The 9284-nt window shown below is 49.5% G+C and overlaps 1 protein-coding gene across 1 annotated transcript in view; it reads left to right on the top strand.

Annotated features, from left to right (window-relative positions):
- The first annotated feature begins 328 nt into the window (after positions 1-328).
- The window catches only part of LOC119967858 (NACHT, LRR and PYD domains-containing protein 3-like), a 42844-nt gene continuing 33888 nt past the window's right edge, over positions 329-9284 (top strand). The window contains exons 1-2 of the mRNA XM_038800902.1: positions 329-609; positions 4711-4991. The gene's annotated coding sequence lies outside the window, so the exon portion shown is untranslated. The remainder of the gene's footprint in view (positions 610-4710; positions 4992-9284) is intronic.

Genomic DNA, 9284 nt, shown 5'->3' with positions numbered 1-9284 from the left:
TCCTGTCACCTTCTATACTCTCTGTTCTATTACGTGGTCTGGAAACTTTACAAAGCTCTCCTGAGCCTCCCGACTCCTTTAACTGGTTGAAAGTCCTCATCATTAACCTGCACTTCTACTCTCTCCTTTAACTTTGATTTTCCAATTCGCCATACAACTGAACCCTCCCATTGTCATTGGGACAATTGTACAAAAGAAATTACAGACGGAAGTGTGGCAATTTATTTCGAACCTCTTTTGCCATTTTACTTATTGGTAGAAGGTGAAATATTACATTCATGAACAGGGCTTTCTTCCCCCACCCCCCACACACACACACACACACAGTTGCGAATTGTCAAACCGGTTTGGTTTGATTTCAACAGCAAGTCCACTCTGTGCTGGAGCATGTGAGGAATGTTGGAGCTGAAACAGAGAGTATAGAAGGTGCCAACCGCAGTTTTCTCTCTGGAGGCTGGGCTGTGAATCTCACAAAGCAAGGAGCAAGTCACGTTTTCAAGAAGCAATTTGCCGAACGAAGCACTTGTAACCCATTGGTTCTGATGAAATAACAACGATGCAACAGTCGACACGGAAATAGGGAGGCAGAGAATCCTTTGCAGGATCAAGGTAAGGTCCTAAGTCCCAATTCAATATTTTATTTGTTTCAATGTTCCTTTTGGAGTGAGGGTTGTAGTTCCCTGAGGCTGGGTGGTCCCATTTACCCTCGGGAGAACAAACCCTTCCTCTGTGTGATGATGAAACAGTTACACATCTGTTTGGGGGCAAAAGACAGGAACACAAACTCTGGAATTTGCCCCAGCCTGATTCCATTGTGCTTCCTCCCCACATTTGAATTTGCAATTCAGTAAAGAGGGAGAGGACATGGTTCCCTGTAACTCTGGGTGGATTTTCACAGACTGACCTCCCTGGTACCTTACGAATGTTTATTTTGTTGATTAGAGGCGGAACCATCACTTCACACCGAGTGTAGAGTTTAACGAGTGATTTGGAAGTAATTACACTGGGAGCGGGAATAAAGGAGATTTACCAGGATGCGGCCAGGATTGGACAACGCAGCTATCCGGAAAACATAGAATCCCTATGGGACAGGAGGCCATTCAGCCTATTGTGTCTGCACCAACCCTATGAAAGCGTACCTGACCCGACTGCCCCCACCCTATCCCCATAGCCCTACCTAACCTGCATATCGCTGCACACAAAGGGGCAATGTGTTTGTTATCATGGCCAATCCACCTAACCTGCACATCTTTGGGCTGTGGGAGGAAACCGGAGCACCCGGAGGAAACCCACGCAGACCCAGGGGGAAAGTACAAACTCCACACAGTCACCCAAGGGTGGAATTGAGCCGGGGTCTCTGGCGCTGTGAGGCAGCAGTGCTAACAACAGGGCGATGGGAACCAGAGCAGGAGGTCAGCAGGTGAAATAACTGAGCGGGAACTAGAGAATAAGACCAGTAAGACTAAGAAGAATAGAGGCAGGGAGAGGTTGGTGAACACAGCGAGAATGGTGGTCTGAAGTGCATTTGTTTCAACGCGAGTATTGACAGGCAGAGAGATCTGGGCGTACAGGTCAACACATGACCGAAAGTGACAACGTAGGTAGATAAAGCAGTCAAGAAGGCATACAGCGTAACATTTAAGAGGCATCTTGAAAAATACATGAATAGGATGGGAATAGAGAGATACGGATCCTAGAACATAGAACAGTACAGCACAGAACAGGCCCTTCGGCCCTCAATGTTGTGCCGAGCCATGATCACCCTACTCAAACCCACGTATCCACCCTATACCCGTAACCCAACAACCCCCCCCCCTTAACCTTACTTTAATTAGGACACTACGGGCAATTTAGCATGGCCAATCCACCTAACCCGCACATCTTTGGACTGTGGGAGGAAACCGGAGCACCCGGAGGAAACCCACGCACACAGGGGGAGGACGTGCAGACTCCACACAGACAGTGACCCAGCCGGGAATCGAATCTGGGACCCTGGAGCTGTGAAGCATTTATGCTAACCACCATGCTACCCTGCTGTCCCTGCAAGAGATTTTAGGTTAGACAGGCATCATGATCGATGGAGGTTTTGAGGGCCAAGGGACCTGTTCCTGTACTGTACTTGTATTCTGTGTCACCGTGCTGCCCTTGATTGGATAGGATTAGGAACAGAGGAGGGTGAGGGGAGATTTGATTGTGATGAACAAAATTGTGCTGCAGAGGGGAGGAGTAAAACATATGGGAGTGCAAATGTTATCGGGGATTCAATTTTAAGGGGAATCAATAGGCATTTCTCTAGCCACAAACAAGTCTCCAGGATGTAATGTTGCCTCCCTGGTGCTAGGGTAAGGATGTCTCAGAGCGGTTACAGGACATTCTGGAGGGGGACGGTTAACAGCTGGTGGTTGTGGTACACATTGATGCAAATTACATAGGTAAAAAAAAAGGGATGAGGTCCTAAAAGCAGAATTGAAGTTGGGAAGAAAGTTGCGAAGTTGGACCTCAAAGGTCCGTGAAATTTTAGAGCGCAGTGTAAATGTTTTATTGCAGGGCACTTGAAAAGCAGTGGCAGAATCGGACAGAGTCAGCATTAATTTATAAAAGGGGAATCATGCCTGGCAAATCAACTGAAATTCTTCGAGGATGTAACTCATAAGAGTTGATGAGGGGGGTCCATGGATGTGGTTTACTTTGGGCGCGATTCTCCGCAAATGCAGCGAGTCGTAAAGGCTGCCGTGAAACTGGCCGTGTTTCACGGCAGCCTCCGCGCCCCCTCCCGGGACCCAATTCTGCCCCGCCTGGGGGGGTTCCCCATGAAGCACGGCATCGCGGCCTTAGCGACCGTCCAAGCGTCACGCCGGCTGACGCGCACGATGACGTCAGCCGTGCATGCGCAGATTGGACGGCTCCAACCCGCACATGCGCAGGGCCGTCATCTCCCTCGGCCGCCCCGCGGACCAATCGGGGCCAAGGATGCCCAGAACAGGCATGTTGCGGCCGTTTTTACGACGGCAGCAAGCAGGTGTGTTTGCGGCCGTAAAGGCCTGGGAACTCGGCCCATCGGCCTGGGGAGAATCGCTGTTCGGAGTAAAAAACGGTGAGCAGCGATTCATGTCATGGGGCGGCCGTGGGGGGGGGAGAATAGCGGGAGGGCGGGAAAAATGTCGGGGACGCCCTCCCACTATTCTCCGACCAGTCGTGGGCAGCGGAGAATCGCGCCCTTTGTCTTTCAGAAGTTTTTTGAAAAAGTTCTACATAAAAGATTTGTGTGTGAAATTAAAGCGCATGGGATTGGGGGCAGTGCACTGAGATGGATATAAAACTGGATGGCAGACAAGAAACAAAGAGTAGGAATGAACGGATCTTTTTCCGAATTGCAGGCAGTGACGAGTGGGGTATCGTCAGGATCAATTGTAGGACCCTAGCTATTGATAATTCTCACTACTCTGTAATGATTTAGACAAGGGAACGAAGTGTACTTTCTCCAAATTTGCAGAAGACACAAAGCTGGGCGGGATGGTGAGCTGTGAGGAGGATGCAGAGATCCATCAGTGTGGGTCGCGCCAACCCATGCGAGTGACTTCTTCAGCGCGTCGGCCCTGGCGCAACATGGCATGGGGGTTCAGGGTCCGGCCGCGCAACAAACTAGGCCCCGATGAGGGGCGGGGGGGGAGGGGAGAGGCCGGCCCCGATCGCGGGCCGGACCCCATCGGAGGCCCCCCAGGGATGCAACCCCCCTCCCCCCCACAAGCCGCCCCCCACAGGCCACCTCCCCCCCCCCCCCCCCCCCCCCTGGCCCTTTGCGCAGAGTTCCCGCCGGCACCGACCAGGGGTGAACGGCACTGGCGGGACTCTGCCTTTTCCGCGCAGCCGCTCAGCCCATCCGGGCCGGAGAATCGGTGGCCCGGCCGCAAGAAACGTCCCGCAACCGGGGCCGCGCCAAATGCGACGGCACAAATGGCGCCGATCCTCCGCACCTCGGCGTGGCGCGGTTGCGGCAATTCTCCGGCCTGGCATGGGTCTGGGAGAATCGCGCCCTGTATGTTTTCAAGAAGGAGATGGATATCACACGGGCTGAAAGGGATCAAAGGATATGGCGGGAAGGTGGGAACAGGGTATTGAGTTGGATGACCAGCTATGATCATAGTAACAATAATAATGTTTTTTATCAGAATGAATGATGGAGTTAATGTGCCGAATGGCCTTCTCCCACACCTATATTCTATATATTTTTTTTTTAGAACAGTACAGCACAGAACAGGCCCTTCGGCCCTCAATGTTGTGCCGAGCAATGATCACCCTACTCAAGCCCACGTATCCACCCTATACCAGTAACCCAACAACCCCCATTAACATTATTTTTTTTAGGACACTAAGGGCAATTTAGCCTGGCCAATCCACCTAACCCGCATATCTTTGGACTGTGGGAGGAAACCGGAGCACCCGGAGGAAACCCACGCACACACGGGGAGGACATGCAGACTCCGCACAGACAGTGTCCCAGCCGGGAATCGAACCTGGGACCCTGGAGCTGTCAAGCATTGATGCTAACCACCATGCTACCATGCTGCCCATTTCTCTCTTAATATCCTCAACTACAGAAATCTAAACTTTACTGACATGTAAACTATGTGCAAGTTACTGAACTTGTTGGTAGAAAGTGAAATATTACATTCAGAAACCAAATTTTTTTTTCCCCCCACCCACATGCAGGTGCGAATTGTCAAACCGGTTTGGTTTGATTTCAACAGCAAGGCCACTCTGTGCTGGAGCATGTGAGGAATGTTGGAGCTGAAATCATCCTCGGGCCAACCGCAGTTTTCACTCTGGAGGCTGGGCTGTGAATCTCACAAAGCAGGGAGCAAGTCACACTTTCAAGGTGCAATTTGCTGAAGTCGAACAAGGAACTTGTAGCCCATTGGTTCTGATGAAATAACAACGATGCAACAGTCTCCCCGGAAATAAAGAGGCAGAGAATCCTTTGCAGGATCAAGGTAAGGTCCTAAGTCCCAATTCAATATTTTATTTGTTTTAATGTTCCTTTTGGCGTGGGGGTTGTAGTTCCCTGAGGCCGGGTGGTCCAATTGATCCTCGGAGGCCAAACCCCTTCTCTGTGTGAAGATGAAACAGTTAAATAGCTGTTAGGGGGCAAAAGAGAAGAATGTAAACTCTGGAATTTACCCCAACCTTGTTCAACTGTGCCAGTTGGAATTTACAATTCAGTAAAGAGGGAGAGGACATGGTTCCCTGTAACCCTGGGTGGAGTTTCACGGACTGAGCTATCTGGCACCTTGTGAATGTTAATATTGTGAATTCGAAGCGGAACCATCACTTCACACTGAGTGTACGGTTTAACGAGGGATTAGGAAGTAATTACACTGGGAGCGGGAATAAAGGAGATTTACCAGGATGCGGCCAGGATTGCACAATGCAGCTATCAGGAAACCATAGAATCCCTACGGGACAGGAGGCCATTCAGCCCATCGTGTCTGCTGGGTGGTGGGAACCAGAGCAGTGGGTCAGCAGGTGAAATAACTGAGGGGGAACTAGAAAATAAGGCCAGTAAGACTAAGAAGAAGAGCAGACAGGGAGAAGTTGGTGAACACAGCAGGACTGGTGGGCTGAAGCACATTTGTTTCACTGCAAGAAGTATAACAGGTGAAGCAGATGAACTTAGATCTGTGCTGGACCCCCTATTGTTTGTCATTTATATAAATGGCATAGATGACAATGTGGGGGCTAGGATCAGGAAGTTTGCGGATAACAAATGTTGGCTGGCTGGTTAACAGTGAGGTTGAGTGGCTTGGGTTACAGGAAGATATAGATGGGATGGTCAAATAGGCGAATAAGTGGCAGGTGGAATTTAACCCTGAAAAGTGCGAAGTGATACACTTTGGAAGGAGTAATTTAACAAGGATGTATATAATGAAAGGTCTAACACTGGGAAGTTCCGAAGAACAAAGGGACCTTGATATGTTTGTCCAGAGATCTTTGAAGGCAGAAGGGCAGGTTAATAGGGTGATGAAAAAGGCATATGGGACACTCACCTTTCTCAATCAGGGCGTAGATTACAAAAGCAGGGAGGTCACGTTGGAGATGTGTAGACCTTTGGTGAGGCCACAGCTGGAGCACTGTGTGCAATTCTGGTCACCATATTATGGGAAGGATGTGATTGGACTGGAGGGTGTGCAGAGGCGATTGCCCAGAATGGTGCCTGGGATGGAACATTAAAGTTATAAAGAGAGGTTGGATAGGCTTGGGTTGTTTTCCCAGGAGCAGAGAAGACTGAGGGGTGACCTGATTGAGGTGTACAAGATTATGAGGGGCATGGACAGGGTGGATATGGAGCAGCTATTCCCCTTAGTTGAAGGGTAAGTTATGAGGGGACACAAGTTCAAAGTGAGGGGTGGGAGGTTTGGGGGGATTTGAGGAAAAGATTCTTTACTGAGAGAGTGGCGACAATGTGGAACACACTGCCTGGGGGTTGGGGGGGGTGGTGGTAGAGGCGGGTTGCCTCACATCCTTTAAAAGGTACCTGGATGAGTACTTGGCACACCTTAATATCCAAGGCCAAGTGCTGGCAAGTGGGATTAGGTGGGCAGGTTAGGGCCTTTCAGCGTTGGTTCATGTGATAATGCATTTTTGAAGATCAAATACAGGTGGGAACTACACAGTAAATGGCGGAAGACTAAGGGGTATTGACAGGCAGAGAGATCTGGCCGTACAGGTCCACAGATGACTGAAAGTGACAACATAGGTGGATAAGGTAGTCATATGGCATGCTTGCTTCATCGATCAGTGCATTGAGTATCGAATCATAGAATTTACAGTGCAGAAGGAGACCATTCGGCCCATCAAATCTGCACCGGCCCTTACAAAGAGCACCCTACTCAAGCCCATGTATCTACCCTATCCCCGTAACCCCCATTTACCCTTTTTGGACACCGAAGGGCAATTTAGCATGGCCAATCCACCTAACCCGCACATCTTTGGATTGTGGGAGGAAACCGGAGCACCCGGAGGAAACCCACGCAGACATGAGAAGAACATGCAGACTCCGCACAGACAGTGATCCAGCCGGGAATCGAACCTGGAGCTGTGAAGCAACTGTGCTAATCACTCTGCTACCGTGCTGCCCCGTATAAAAAGTGGCAAGTTATGCTGCAGCTGTACAGAACCTTAGTTAGGCCATACTTGGAATATTATGTTCAATTTTGATCGCAATACCACCAGAAGGATGTGGAAGCTTTGGAGAGGGTGCAGAAGAGGTTTACCAGGATGTTAAGTGGTCTGGAGGGTATTAGCTTTGAGGACAGGTTGGATAAACACAGATTGTTTTCACTGGACCAATGGAGATTGAAGGGCGACCTGATAGAGGATTTGTAAAGTATGAATGGCATGGACAGAGTGGATAGTCAGATGGTTTTTCTCCAGGGTGGAAAAATCAATTAGTAGGGGACATAGGCTAAAGGTATGAGGGGCAAAGTTTAGAGGAGATGTGTGAGGCAGGTTTTTTTTACACAGTGGGTGGTGAGTGCCTGGAACGCGCTGCTGGGAAAGGCGGTTCAAGGAGATACGATAGCGACATTCAAGAGGAATCTTGACAAAATGAATGGGGAATAGACCCCAGAAGTGCAGAAGGTTTTAGGTTAGACAGGCATCATGATCGGTGGAGGCTTGGAGGGCCGAAGGGCCTTTCCCTGTACTGTACCGTTCGTTGTCTTCTGTGTCACCGTGCCGCCCTTGATTGGATAGGATTAGGAACAGAGGAGAGAAGAGATTTGATTGGGATGTCCAAAATTGTGCTGCAGAGGGGAGGAATAAGAAGTAATTGTTATCGGGGATTCAATTGTAAGGGGAATAGATAGGTACTTCTGTCACCACAAATAAATCTCCAGGACGTAATGTTGCCTCCCTGCTGCTGGGTCAAGGATGTGTTGGAGCTCACCCCAGTCCAACGCCGGCATCTCCACATCATGAATTGGATGGGAATAGAAGGATACGGACCGCGGAAGTGTGGAAGGTTTTAGTTGAGACATAATCACGGAAGCTTGGTGGGCCGAATGAACTGTTCCTGTACTGTATTGGTCTTTGTCTTCTTTGTGTTCTGTGTCACCCTGCTGGCCTTGGTTGGATACGTTGAGGAACAGAGGAAAGAAGAGATTTAATTGAGATGAACAAAATTGTGTTGCAGAGGGGAGGAATAAAACGTATGGGAGTGCAATTGTTATCGGGGATTCAATTGTAAGGGCAATAGATAGGTACTTCTGCACCAACAAACAAGTCTCCAGGACGTAATGTTTCCTACTTAGTGCTAGAGTCAAGGAGTGTCGGAGCAGTTACAGGACATTCTGGAGGGGGAGAGTGAACAGCCAGTGGTCGTGGTACACAGTGGTACAAATGATATAGGTTAAAAAAAAGTGAGTTCCTGAAGGAAGAATAGGAGTTGGGAAGAAACTTGAGGAGTCGGACCTCAAAGATAGTGATCTCCAGCTGCCTGCCACGTGCAGCCAGAGTAGAATAGCAGGATATATCAGATGAACAGTGTGGCTGAAGAGATGGTGTGAGGCGGAGCTGTATTAGCACCGGTTCTGGGGAGGAGGGACCTGTACGAACTGGACGGGTTAGATCTGGGCAGGACTGGGACTGATGGTTGGGGAGGATTTAAACTAAAATGGCAGGGGGATGGGGACCTATGGAAGGAGTCAGAGGAGGGGAACCAAGGACAAAAACAAAAGACAGAAAACGGAAGAAGAAAAGTGGTAAAGAAATAAAGGGCCGGAGTCAAACAGAACAACAATGAATAAAGTAATGTTCAAAAGGACAAGCCTTCAAGCTTTGTGCCTTAACGCATGGAACATTCACAATGGAGTGGATGAATTAATAGTGCAAATAGATAAACGGATATGATATAGTCGGAATTCCGGGACATAGTTGCAGGGTGACCAGGGTTGGGAAGAGAACATTGAGGAGTATTCAGTATTTAGGAACGACGGACAAGAGGAGAAAGTTGCATTGCTATTAGAAAGGAATCCCTGCAGGAGAGAGGAATGATATTGGGCCTGATCTGCCGGCCTTGATACGCTCAACGGGGAGGCACTGTTCAGTACTGGTCCACACAAATGTGGCACCCCCGGGTCTCCCAGGCCATTGGAGAACCCAGGGTGATCAGGGATATGGCAGAGTGGCCCCTAGCCCTTCCCCTGCAATGTGGGAACGTTGGCATTGCCATCCTAGCAAGGCCAAGGGGCCAGGGTGGCACTGCCAAGTTGGCAGGAACACTGCCT

This window comes from Scyliorhinus canicula, chromosome 6 (assembly GCF_902713615.1).
Source record: "Scyliorhinus canicula chromosome 6, sScyCan1.1, whole genome shotgun sequence".
NCBI classification, from domain to species: domain Eukaryota; kingdom Metazoa; phylum Chordata; class Chondrichthyes; order Carcharhiniformes; family Scyliorhinidae; genus Scyliorhinus; species Scyliorhinus canicula.
Note: the sequence above shows the minus strand (reverse complement) of the source record. Positions and strands in the feature narration are given on the sequence as shown.